Source organism: Ceratotherium simum, chromosome 20, assembly GCF_057802395.1.
Source record: "Ceratotherium simum simum isolate JZ-2026a chromosome 20, ASM5780239v1, whole genome shotgun sequence".
NCBI lineage: Eukaryota > Metazoa > Chordata > Mammalia > Perissodactyla > Rhinocerotidae > Ceratotherium > Ceratotherium simum.
Window position 1 is genome coordinate 40768803 of NC_141919.1, and position 14583 is coordinate 40783385.

Consider the following 14583-nt stretch of genomic DNA (forward strand, 5'->3'; position numbering starts at 1 on the left):
AGACTCCTGCTGGCACAGCCTGAGGAGCACTTCTGGCCTCCAGTAAGAAAATGGTAGAAAGAAAAGACAAGGTCCGTGTTAGTTCTGACCTTGTGGACCCAGTGAAGCATAACCACATGGACCTGCATCAACGATTTCTAGAAGGAAGAGAAACACCAGAGAAGTTCATTCACTCACAATCATCAGTCTCTGCTGTGAATCAAACAGTAAATGAAACCCAGTCCTTGATTCTAAAGAGCTTAATTGTCAAAGGTGGTCTAGTAAATCTCACAACAAATACAGAGACCGTTAGGGCTGAGGGAACCTGCCCTCCCATGTAAAGTAAAGAGGGTAAAATGGAGCCTAAGAGCAGGGCTACAAATGTGTCCTAGACAGAGAAGAACAATATTTATATATGAAAAAGAATGTGTGTATATGTGAGTATTGACATACCTACATCACTTCTGACTTTAGGACAAAGACCTTTCTCATTTGATGAGTATCCATTTGGATTGGCAAATCTGAAGTTTACTGGGAAAATTAAATTTCTATTGCAAAATTAAGAGTTTGGATTGATGACATCTTCTTAGACCATAAGGAGAATACATAAATGAAAATAAAAAAGGAATTAAAAGTAGAGAAATGTAGATGTGCAGCTATGACATACAACTATCTGCTGGGGCTTTGGGGGAAAAAATAAATAAATAAAATCTTTAAAAAAAAAAAAAGTAGGGAAATGTTTAGAAAATGAAAATTTGTGTGTTCCCTATTTAATGGCCATGCTTAGAAAGAATGTCGTCAGAGAACCTCAGTCCAAGGCTCACCAGAAACCCAGCTCAGCCAGGCCAGCAAAACCCTCATTTTCCCCATGGCCCTCCTGCTCTCTCTACTGATGGCCCTGGTAGTGTTCAGCTATGGCCCTGGGGGATCTCTGGGCTGTGACCTGCCTCAGAACCATGTCCTGGTTAGCAGGAAGAACTTTGTGCTTCTGGGCCAAATGGGGAGAACCTCCTCCATCTTCTGTCTGAAGGACAGAAAAGATTTCAGCTTCCCCCAGGAGATGGTGGATGGCAGCCAGTTCCAGAAGGCCCAGGCCATCTCTGTCCTCCACGAGATGCTCCAGCAGATCTTCACCCTTTTCCACACAGAGCGCTCCTCTGCTGCCTGGAACATGACCCTCCTGGACAACCTCTGCTCTGGACTCTATCGGCAGCTGGAAGACCTGGACACCTGTTTGGTTTAGGAGACAGGAGAGGAAGAATCTGCCCTGGGAACTGAGGGCCCTACACTGGCCATGAAAAGGTACTTCCGGGGAATCCATCTCTACCTGAAAGAGAAGAAATACAGTGACTGTGCCTGGGAGATTCTCAGAGTGGAAATCATGAGATCCTTCTCTTCATTGACAAACTTGCAAGAAAGGTTAAGAATGAAGGATGGAGACCTGGGGTCAGCTTGAAATGATTCTCCTTGACTAATGTGCCATGTCACCCTTGCACATGTCTTTGGTCATTTCAAAGGCTGTTATTTCTGCTTTAGTCACAGAATTTATTGAATTTAATTTAGTAAATATTTTGTCAGTTGTATTAAACAAGAATATGTTAAAAATATTCAGATCCCCGGGGCATCAGTGCCTAAGAGATGACTGCCCTGATATTTTTATTTATTATTTGTTTATTTATTGATATTTATTTTTATATCTTAACATATTTATATTTATACCTTCATATAAAAGATATTTGCCTTTATATTGTATTAAAATTTAGAAAACATGTTGACCTTTCCATTTTATTAAATTTGCATTTTGTTTTGTTTATTAAATTCTTATATGCCGGCCCCATGGCTTAGCAGTTAGGTACGTGCACTCTGCTACTGGCGGCCCAGGTTCGCATCCCGGGCGCGCACCAACGCACCGCTTCTCCAGCCATACTGAGGCCGTGCCCCACATACAGCAACTGGAAGGGTGTGCAACTATGACATACAACTATGTACCGGGGCTTTGGGGGAAAAAAAAAAGAAAAAAAGGAGAAGGATTGGCAATAGATGTTAGCTCAGAGTTGGTCTTCCTCAGCAAAAAAATAAAATAAAATAAAAATCTTATAAAAGACAACTTCTTGAGTCTGTTTATCCTTCAAACCTAAATCTAAACCCTGGTTTTCTAAACCAAATCAAAGAATAGATAGTAATATCTAACTACACATTCATTCAGTTCCTGTCATATGTATGAATTGAGTATCAAAGTGGTAGATTATTGAATTGCCTTCAAGAAACACAGGTGAATAAATCTAACACAATACTTTCTCTATTAAATTTTTCAATCCTGCAGGGAAACAGACATAAAAAGATTATAAATTTTAAAATTTCAATTATATTAAAAATACACAAAGAAGTAAAGGAAAATGATGTTCTCACATCATAAGCTTTAGATATAAATAATTTTGGAGAGAAAAAAGATATACTTTCTAGGGTACCTGGGTGATATCTAAGTGCAGAAGTCTTGTGGGCTGCTGGGCATGTGGGTCTAGAATGAACAACCAATGCCATGGGTGCAAGTATTAATTTGGGATTCCTCATTGAATATCTAGGCAGGAGGGCATAGGAATGGATGTGGTCACTTATAAATAAAGTGGATGACGAGAAGAGGACCTACACATAGTCCTGCAGACCTTCAACATTTAAAGGTAGGGCCAAGGAGAATCTGCAATAGGCACTGAGGCTGAGTGGCCAGTACCATTAAAAACATACATGGGGACAAATAATGGGGAGACTACTGAAGGGAAGAAGTGTGTTTAAATGATAGAGTGGTGCTTGCAGGGCAGGTGCAGACTGAACTGTCCCAGTGGAGCTGAAAACAGACGCCGCTAGTGACCTCAGTAGGTTCTTGGTTAGTAGAAATAATGGGACAGAAACCAGATGGGAGTAGGCTGAAAAAGAAACACAAGTATGAGAACTAGGGGCACCATGTTTAGAAAATTATCCTGGGAAGCTTGTTTGTGAAGTGGAGGAGACCCTCCTGGAGAAATTCCTCACTGGACTTGGTCAGCAGCTGGGAGACCTGGAGATCTGTTAGTCAGGAGAAAAAAGTAAAAGAAATTCCAGAGGCCAGTACTTCCTATTGGCTGTGAAGACGTACTTCAAGGAACCAGTTTTTATTTTAAAGAGAAGGAACACAGTGAATGTAAGTAGGAGGTTGTCAGAGTGGAAATCAAGAGCCAGTTGTCTTCATGATTAATCTTGTTTCAAAAAAAGATACCAAAAATCCAGTTGACCTTGGATTTCGCAATGACTTTTTAGGTACACCAAAGACATGATCCATGAAAGAAAAAAGTGATAAGTTGGATTTCATTAAAATTAAAAACTTGTGCTGCTCTGTGAAAGACACTGTCGCAACAATGAGAAGACAAGACATAGACTAGGAGAAAATATTTGCAAAAGATAGATCTCATAAAGGACTGTTATCCAAAATATACAGAAAACTCCTAAAACTCAACAATAACAAAAAAAAAAAACAATTAAAAATGGGCAAAAGATTCAAACAGACATTTCACCAAAGATGAGATACAGATGGCAATAAGCACATGAAAAGTTGCTCATCATACATCATTAGGGAAATGCAAATTAAAACAACAATGAGATTCCACCACACATCTATTAGAGTGGCTAAAATCCAGAACACTGATGACACTAAATGCTGGTGAGGATGTGGAGCAACAGGAACTCTGATTCACTGTTGGTGGGAATGCAAAATGGTACAGCCACTTTGGAAGACAGTTTGGCAGTTTCTGACAAAAGTAAACATACTCTTACCATATAGTCTAGCAGTTATGCTCATTGGGATTTACCCAAATGAGATGAAAACTTATGACCACACAAAACCTTGAACAGGGATGGTTATAGCAGCTTTATTTATAATTGCCAAAACTTGGAAACAACCAAGATGTCTTTCATAGGTGAATGGATAAATAACCTGTGATACATAAAGACAATGAAATATCATTCTGTACTAAAAAGTAATGAGCTATCCACAGACATAAAGGAATCTTAAATGAATACTATCAAGTGAAAGATGCTAATCTGAAAGGCTACATACTGTATGATTCCATCTGTATGACATTCTAGAAAAGGGCAAAAGTATGAAGTCAATAAAAAGATCAGTGGTTGCTAAAGTTTGGGGAGGGAGATGAATAGGTGCAGCGCAAGGGATTTTTAGGGCAAGAAAACTATTCTATATGATACTATAATGGTGCATACATGTCATTATGCATTTGTCAAATCCCATGGAATGTACGACACAACGAGTGAACCCTAATGTAAATTATGGTTTTAGTTGATTTTTTTTTTTAAGTAAGTAAGGAAAGAGCCTTGGGAAACGGATTCAGTATAAAAGTGGCCTTGCTGAAGTTTCTGTGTGAAAGGAAAGCACAAAACTCAGGAGAAAGAGCAGAAAATGCCAGGTTCTGTGCTCGCTCCCTCAGAAACATGTCCGTCCCCTGCCAGGTGGCAGCCAAGCTCCCTCCTCAGCAGTCAGGGTCAATGAAAGGGAGATTTCTTACTCACTATTAAAGTGGCACAAAGATGATTCCTAAGGACCAAAGGGACCAAAGGGTCGAGAAGCCCCACCAACTGAGACCAAAGCCCCCAAGTCTGAGTGTCTGACACAGGGCATCAGGAAAGGCCCTCTGCGGGTCCTCTGGCGGCCATCTGTGAATCACCAGAAATCAAACTGAAATGGAGCCCACTGACGCATGGAACTAGATGGAGATAACAAGAAACAAATGATCATTTGTCACTCTTTGTGAGGAATCCCCAAATAATCTCAGGATAAGGGTAGGTAATTGCCACTACAGTCAAGAGACACCTACAAAAATGAATTTAAGCTACTTTGAATCTGTATATTGCTTTGCGTAATATGAACATTTTAACAATATTAACTCCAATCCAGGAACACAAGATGTCATTCCATTTATTTGTCTGTTCTTTAATTTCTTTCAGCAATTTTTGATAGTTTTCAGTGTACAAGTCTTTCACTTCTTTGGTTAAGTTTATTCCTAGGTATTTGTTTCCCTTTGATGCTATTGTAAATGGGATTATTTTCTTAATTTCCTTTTTGGATTGCTCATGGTTAGTGTACAGAAACACAACTGATTTTGTGTGTATTTTGTCTCCTGCAACTTTGCTTAATTCATTTATTAGTACTAACAATTTGCGTGTGTGTGTAATCTTAGGGTTTTCTATATATAAGATTGTGTCATATGGGAACGGAGATAAATTTACTTCTTTTCCAATTTGGATGGCTTTTATTTCTTCTTCTTTTCCAATTTGGATGGCTTGTATTTCTTTTTCTTGCCTAATTGCTCTGGCTAGGACTTCAAGTACCATGTTGGATACAAGTAGTGATAGTGGCATCCTCAGCTTGTTCCCAGTCTTAGAGGAAAATATTTCAGTTTGTCACCATTGAGTATAATGTTAACTGTGGGTTTTTCATATCTGGTCTTTATCATGTTGAGGGAATTTCCTTCTACTCCTAGTTCGTTGAGTGTTTTTGTCATAAAAGAGTGTTGAAACTTGTCAAATGCTTTTTCTGCATCAATTGAGATGATTACATGGTTTTCTCCTTTCATTTTGTCAATGTGATGTAGTTCATTGATTGATTTTTCTATGCTAAAACATCTTTGCAGGGTCCAGCCCAGTGGTGTAGCAGTTAAGTTCTCATGCTCCCCTTCAGTAGCCTGGGGCTCACCAGTTTGGATCTTGGGCATGGATCTATGCACTGCTCATCAAGCCATGCTGAGACAGCGTCCCACATAGACCAACCAGAAGGATCTACAACTATGACATGAAACTATCTACTGGGGCTTTGAAGAGAAAAAAGGAAAAAAGGAGGAAGATTGGCAACAGATGTTAGCTCAGGACCAATCTTCCTCAAAGAAAAAAAAAAAGGAATGATCATCATTAAAAAAAAAAAACTCTTTGCATTCCAGGAGTAAATCCCATTTAGTCATGGTGTATAATTCTTTTAATCTATTGCTGAATTTGGTTTGCTAATATTTTGCTGAGGATTTTTGCATAAATATTCATCAGGCATATTCACCTATAGTTTTCTTTTTTTGTAGTATTTTTGTCTGCTTTTGATATCAGTGTAATGCTTGCCTCATAAAATGAGTTTGGAAGTGTTCTCTCCTCTTCAATTTTTTGGGAGAGTTTGAGATGGATTGATGTTAATTTGTTAAGTGTTTGGTAGAATTTTCCAGTGAAGCCATCTAGTACTGGGCTTTTCTTTGTTGGGAGGTTTTTAATTATTGATTCAATTTCCTTGCTCTTTATGAATCTGTTCAGACTTTTATTTCTTCATGATTCAGTATTGGCAGGTTCTATATTTCAATTTATTGGTGTGTAATTGTTCATAGTCATCTCTTTTGCTCCTTTGTATTTCTGTGGGATCAGTTGTAATGTCTCCTCCTTCATTTTTGGTGTTTGTCATTTGAGTCTTCTCTCTTTTTTTTAGTTACTATAATTAAAGGCTTCTCAATTTTGTTGCTCTTTTCAAAACACCAACTCTTAGTTTCATTGATTTTTTTTTCTATTCTCTATTTCCTTTATTTCAGCTCTAGTAGTTATTATTTCCTTCCATCTGCTAACTATGAGTTTAGTTTGTTCTTTTTCTATTTCCTTAATGTGTAAAGATATGTTATTGATTTCAAATATTTCTTCATTTTTTAATGTAAGTTTTTACAGCTGTAAATTTCCCTCTTAGCACTATTTTCACTGCATCACATAAGTTTTGCTATGCTGTGTTTTCATTTTCTTGTCTTATGATATTTTCTAATTTCCCTTGTGTCTCTTCTTACATTTTTATCACATTTTGACATACATTTATTTTATTTTTATTCCCATGCATTGGAATGCAAAATCAGAAGACTTTTACTTTCTAGGAAAAGTGACATGAGAAAGAAAGATATCTGGTCTTGTAAACAATATATACAATTTTAGTTCATTTGTTTGATCATATTCACATCCCTCTATTGAGGTTAACCTGAAGATGAAAATAAAAGGAATCCAGGGGTAAAATACAGCATAAAAAGGGAATATGAAAAAATTCCCAATACAATCTCAAGTGAACAAAGAAAAAAAATGTATATTTTCCAGTGTTTGATAGACTAAGAATAATAGTTTGGGCAAAATTGCTTTGTATTCTCAGGGTGTTATGGTTAGAATGACCCAATATCCAATAAAAATGTGTTGACTGGATAAACTACTGAAACATCAAATTTTGCAACATACATTTTTTGGAAAGAAGACTCATCTACTATGCAAATCCCTATGTTCATTTTAGAACTTAGATCATTTACTTATTCAGTGATATAAAAGCTTAATTGAATCATGAAAAATAATGAATAATAAAATTTCTTTGTCTATTTAAAAAAATTTCATCCATTCTAGAATTTCTATCCTCATATAGACACCTGACTTTCTAACAGTGTCATCTAAAGATTATCAAATGATTTGAAGCCTAGGTTTCTGGGTGGTGGAAAAATTATGTCACAACTATTTACAGTTTGCACACATTCTGGGGATTTTGTCCATACTTGACAAGGGCAGGAAAGGTGGATTGATAATTTGGGGGACATAGGCAACTGCCCACCTCAAAAGTAATGTGTTAAATTGTCTGGTTACTGTGAGCTGTGTGAATTAGGAAGAGTGTGAGTTTAGATATGTGGCTCTGTGTATGACACCAGGCTAGTTGTTTTCTATTATGACAAAGCAGAGGGCAAATTAGAGATGAGGTCATAATTGTGAGTTTAATATAGTGGTAGGCAAAAGCTGAAATTGTGCTATCTTGCAGTTTGAATTCCCAGAGTCTCTTGAAGAACCTAGGATCCTAGCAGCTTTAGCAATGACCTCAGTAGGCTATATTGACACTCAGTAAGAGCAGAGTAGAAATATTAGCCATTTTCTCTTATAATCCTAGCATATGCGGCCATGATGAAGCAAAATAGCTTGGTCATTCATGAACACCTTCCAGTAGGAAGAGAAAATCTGAGAAACTGCTTTAGTAAAAATTATTTATTGAGTGATTACACTGGGCCTGGTGCTGAGGATAACACAGTGAATAACAGAGTCCAGTTACTAACGAGCTGATTTGTCAATGATAGTCTCATACATACTGTCTTAGTCTAGTTTAGGCTCCTATACAACAAAATACCACAGACTGGGTAGCTTAGAAAAACAGAAATTTATTGCTCACAGTTCTGGAGGCTGGAAGTCCAAGATCCTGGCTGCAGCAAGTTCGGGTGACGGCCTACTTTTGGGTTGCAGACTTCTCATTGTGTCCTCACAAGCTGAAAGGAGCCAGGGATCTCTCTGTAGCCTTTTTTCGTAAGGGCAGTAATGCCACTCATTCTATTCAGGGCTGGGCCTTTATGAGCTAAGCACCTCCCAAAGGCCCCGCCTCCTAATACCATCTCATCAGGCATTAGGATTTCAAGATATAAATTCGGGGGAACACAAACTATAGCACCTCCAAAGCTTAACCCTGTCCAACAAAATCTTATTCCTTAGTATTCATTTTTCTAATTGGGTTTTCTTGTGTATCATATAAGAAACCTTGACATTGAGCTCATGGGAGATATACAAAATATATTCAAGATCAGCATTATAAATAGATGGCTCACTAGAGAACTTTCCTTCCATCATTTGCTTGATCTCAAAATCATATTGTGAGAGGTGGCCTTCACTTACTTATGAACTGACATGGGCTTTCCGTGGATGTTGCTTACGTTTAAACCTCAGTGCTTCTTTGTGTGAGGTGGACTTTGAGAATTAAAAGCAAATAGTTTATATTTTATCAGTTAATTCTACTAAAGTTACACAACCATAAATAACTATGTCAATTGCAGAAAAGAAAAAATATTGTCAGAGCATCTAGCAGCTAATGAAGTTAAAATTACTTTTTGATATGAAGCAAAAGTTAAGTACCTAAAAATACATGTTAAGAAAATAATTTGCATTTTCAATTGTTTTTAGCTGTTCAGAAAGATTTCTAAGTATATCATAACATTGATATTATGGTTATGTATTTATATAAAATTTTAATTAGAGTATGTAAATGATACATTGCTATTTATATGAGTAAATATATTACATTAAAATCTCTCTGCAAACTTAGTTATAAAGTTATGTTAAATGTCAATAGCTTTTAAATTTAAGTTTTACCTTAAAATTTTAGGTCATTCTTCATCTTGTATTGAATAAAAAGAGTAAAGTTTGCACTTTCTTTTTCTAAGTATAAAGTAGAGATATATAGAGAGCACATAAACAGGTATACCGTATATCTGTGTTACTAAGTCTTCTTGGGAGTTTCAATAAGCAAAACATCTAAAAAGACTCTGGGGGCAGGAAGGAATAATCAAAAAAATATATGGTTGAGAAACACTGTTCTAAACCCATGTAGAAAGTGCATAAAGCAAAGCAAAAACAGAAGTAGAAAGTAAGGGAAACATTCAGAAAATGGAAACTCACATAGGCCATATTTAAGACACATGCACAAATGAAGGTCTTCAGAGAACCCAAAGACAAGGGTCACAGGTCACCCACCTCAGCCAGACTAGCAGCATCTGCAAGATCCCCAATAGCCCTACCCTTTTCCTTCCTGACGGCCCTGGTGGTGCTCAGCTGCCACTCCATTTGCTCTCTGGGCTGTGACCTGCCTCACACCCACAGCCTGGGCAACACAAGTGTCTTGATGCTCCTGGAACCAATGAGAAGAATCTCCCCCTTCTCTTGCCTGAAGGACAGAAATAACTTTGGGTTTCCCCAGGAGGTGTTTGATGGAAACCAGCTCCAGAAGGCTCAAACTGTCTCTGTGGTCCATGAGATGATCCAGCAGATCTTCCACCTCTTCAGCACAGAGGGCTCGTCTGCTGCCTGGGATGAGACCCTCCTGGATAAATTCTACACTGGACTTGATCAGCAGCTGACTGACCTGGAAGCCTGTCTGACCCAGGAGGTGGGGGTGGAAGAGACTCCCCTGATGAATGCGGACTCCATGCTGGCTGTGAGGAAATACTTCCAAAAAATCACTCTGTATCTGCAAGAGAAGAAATACAGCTCTTGTGCCTGGGAGATTGTCAGAGCAGAAATCATGAGATCCTTCTCTTCATCAACAAACTTGCAAGGTTAAGGAGTGAGGAATGACACTTTCTTCAACATGGAAATGATTCTCACTGACTAATGTCACGCTTCCACATGTTCTGCCATGTCAACGACTCAGTTCTGCTGTAATCCTGACCTGAATTCATTCAAGTTTGTAAAATGTTTTCAAGAGTATTAATGAATATTGCATTTAACCCTGTGGACACTAGTCTCATACTGATGACCATGCTGATCTATTTAAATAGTTTATCTAATTATTTATAATATTTAAATTATTTTTGTTCATATAATAATATGTGTACCTTTACATTGTGGTTTAATATAACAAGATATATTCTTTATATTTAGTCAATTTATTGTTTTCTTTGTTCATTACATTTTTAATATAGAAAATACCTTGTATTTCTTTATTCTTTAAAAAAGAAACACCACACTTGAGTGTGCAACCTAGTTAAAGAATGGATGGCACAATTCATATACCCATCATTGTTATGTTCAAGCCAGAAGTAAAAATGGACTTCCTCTAAGCCAGGTTGTGTGTTGCCCTCAGGATGCTGAGGTGGACATAACAAATATAGTTCCTGCTTTCTCATATGTTTGACTTTTGTAGGTAAAGTAACCTAAAACCAATAATCAGCTGATTGATAATTAAATATTAATTATTTTTAAAATTAATACTAATATTAGAAATAAATATCAGTTAGGTTTAATGCTATAATGAGAAGAAGGGAAAAAATGGAATTCTATCAGCAGAAGCTGGATTGAGTCATGTCAGGATATAAGAACAAAAGCAGTAGATATTCTCTTTATTTGCCTGGTAGATATCTAAGTGCAAGTGTCCACTGGATAGTTCCATTTGCAATTTACAAGCAATTCCATGAACTGTAAAGGGTGGGGAGGGAAGTGGTCACATGGCAAGAGAGTATGGAATGAGAAAACGACTTAAAATTGATTCCTAGGACCTTCAACTTTAAAGGGAGGGAAGAGCCTCAAAAGAAACAGGTGGAATAGCCATGTGCTAACAGGATGAGAGAGAAAGGTGAGAAGACCATGTTTAAAGACTGAAACTGCTTAGAAGACTCAACATGCCCATGAAAATGTGGATGGAAACTGCCCACCACACTTGGGAAATAGATGGCATTGATCTCAGGGAAAGTTGATTAGGTAGAATTAATCACCAGAAATCATTTTGGAGTGGGAGGACGGGTGAATACCAAAAGTTAATGACAATATATAGAAAATAGCTTTGAAAAGTTTGCCTTCTGAAGTGGAGGTGAGAAATAAGGTCTGACCTAAAATAGAGTGTGGATTATTTTTTCTCCACATCATTTTCCCTTTTGGAAATATGTTGCCTCTGGATAGATTTCATGGATTTTACGTATTGACAAATCATATTAATATGTTTAATGTTTTATTTACTTTAAATTATGACATATTTAATTACTTACAATGATAATTTATTATTATTTTGATTAGTACCATGTTGAATGTCACTGAGCTACTCTATGGATTGAAACCATCCAGCAAATGGGGAAACAGAACTGACATTCATGAGAGCTGGTTTGGTGGAATTAATGAGCAGAAACCACACTGGAGGAGTGGAAGGGTGATAAGAGAAGAGAAGAACTCCCATTGTAATTTTTTTCACCTGGGGATTCACTTTATTTCTTTCATCCTATTCAGACCGACATTTGTTTTCCTTTTGTCTCAGTGCATCCAAATGCCAGGACAGCTTTCTAAGAAAGTTGAGTGGAGAAAGAAAAAAATGATGTATCAAAAATGATGGAAAATAATGGTACAGGCCCATTATGTTTCCATTTTTACTTTCCTATTTTGGTACTAACCTCAAGATGAAATAGAAAATATCTCAGAAGCAGCTAGACAACCCTTGCCGAGAACAATGCTAAATTAAAATGAATATATAAAATTATAAAGACTCTGAAACTAGTAAACCATTGGTGACCTCTGGGAGAGTTGATTTGGTAGAATTAATCCCCAGAAACTATACTGGAGTAGGAGGATGGGTGAATAAGAGAAGTTAATGATGATATATAGAAAATAGCTTTGATAAGTTTGCCTTCTGAAGTGGAGGACAGGACATATTTAGTTGCTTACTCTCCTTGGTAACCATTCTCTGCTTCTGTCTGAGAAGTGCATGATACTCGTCCACCTTGGTCATACACAAGCCTCTTCAGCACTCACATCGCAACCATTGGTTGCAAAGACAGAGAGGAGAAGAGATTCTTCACTGGACTCTATCAGAAGACAACAGGAAGTGTAGTCTGGGCTGGAGGTAAGAAACGGAGTTGTCCTTGGGAGTGAGAAGAGCAGGCTGGCCTGAAGAGGTCTCCTGGGGAATCAGTGAGGTCCTGAAGGAGGAAAGTCAGTGCCCATATGACTGGAATCTGTCAGGTGCTTTTTGTTTATTCTTAATGATTTTGAAATAAAGACATTTTAACTGGAAAAAAACTGAGATAATTTATTATTAAAAGATCCTTGTTATAATAGATGTTAGTACTTTTCTTTATATGAAAGAACAAACAGCTGAAGGCCCAAATTTAAGGATGTCTTAAAGAGGAATGCTGTTGTAAATATGTGGTTACATCTAAACAATCATTGACGGCATAAACACCAATAATAATTTTTAGGAAATAATTTTTCTAATTTTTAGGAAATAAAACAGGGTAGAACTAGAATACTGTGATCATAATTAAAGTATTGTTGGATTTTTCCATAAGTGAGTAAAGATATTGATTTTTCTTTGGTCTTTTTGAAAAGTCTATTGAAACTATGTATTGTTAAATAACTAGGCAAAAAGAAGAGATGTAAAGCACATAAAAGAGGGGAAAGCTTAATAAATCAGAAAATATAAATATGAACATGTAATATGATAGAAGTAAATCTAAATACATCAGCAATCACTATAAGTGGCCTAAATTTTACAGCTGGAGAAATAGGTTTTTGGGATACCTCAAAAACAATTTTCAGTACTTCCACTACTGATTATGATGTAATTACAGAGACTGGTTTTACCTCTCATCTTAACAACAAAAAGAAGAAAATACATGGAACAATACTTTTCAGACAAAGGATAATGTAGGACAGGACAGTAATCCCTGAAAAAGGGAAACAAATGAGGTGAGCTCTGTAATTGTTCCAGTTTACCTCCTGTCGAGAAATCACAGGTTGTGCAAGGAAGGGGTAACCCAATCAGGCGTATTGAGTTGTTATTCTTAAACTAAAGAAAATTCGAGTTAAAAATAAGCTTCCAAGAGTCTTCAGTTATTGGATTAACAAAGTTATTTTACTATATTTCCTTGAAGAAATCACTCATAAAATCTTAGACTTTTTTTTCAATTGGTGGAAATATCTATTCCCTTCTAACTAATGAATAAGGATTTTGTCTGTTATTCTTTAGAATTTAAAGTCAGTTTAATGGCCTCATACCATACCCCTTTGCCCTACAAAACAATAGACAACAATCCTTTGGCATTTGAAGTGGAACTCAGGATCCTTTGTCATCTCATTCTCTTTGTAACCTTGGGCCCTCCAGGACCAGTTCAACTGACCGCATCGCTTGTCAACAGAGCGACTAAGAATTGCCTTTCAGAAAATATGCAGTCATGTAACCAGGGCATGGGCAAAAGAAGAAATCTTGACCAGAAATGACCGTGGAGCTAAAGATCCTCTTTCCCATGGAACCCAAGGACTGGGACACGACCGGAACTTGAAAGTAGGACTCTTATAAGAAGCAAGGTATCCCTCATTCAGGAAGATCTGGTGTTAAAATTCCTTCCCCACTTCATCATAAATGTTTAGAACCCTGTCATAAATGCTAGCCTTTTCTCCCTAATCTCTTAAATTTCACCCCAAATCCTGAATCAGGGAGACAGATCTGAGGGCACACACCCCCTGTTCTCCCTGAAGGTCAATCTTGCAGAATAATGCTGATCTCTTTTCCCATAGGCTGACGCTGTAATTAATTGTCTTGTTTATGTGCATTGGGCAAGTGAACCCCAATTTTCTGTGGTAACAAATTGGTGACCATGAAGTGACAAGGTCCTGTGACTGGCTGCCCAAGGCTCTGGAACACCCAGGGGGGGTTGGGTCCTTTCATTAACCCTAAGTGGTTGTCTAGACAATTTTGTCTAGAGGCTTGACTGATTAGATTCCTGTTTTTGTGCTGCAGAGCTCCAGGCCCCAAGGCACTTTTCTTCCTTTGGGGGAAGAAACAGCTTCTGGATCAAGATGTCTCTCAGCTCTGGGTGAGTAACATTAAGAAAGCGACTGTCCCTTACCTCACCTCTCTGGTTTGATTTCTTGGAGATATGGGTTTAGTTTGTATTCTGAGGAATTTTGGCAGGCTGAGACCTGAACCTGGGGACTGAACCACACAAGGTAATTAGAGGCAGGATAAAAGTTGCTCCTAGATCTAGGCAAGTCTTTGCTCTGGTG

General features: G+C 37.5%; 1 pseudogene; it reads left to right on the plus strand.

Annotated features, from left to right (window-relative positions):
- Nucleotides 1–768: 768 nt before the first annotated feature.
- Nucleotides 769–1435, plus strand: LOC101401583 (interferon omega-2-like; annotated as a pseudogene).
- Nucleotides 1436–14583: the final 13148 nt, after the last annotated feature.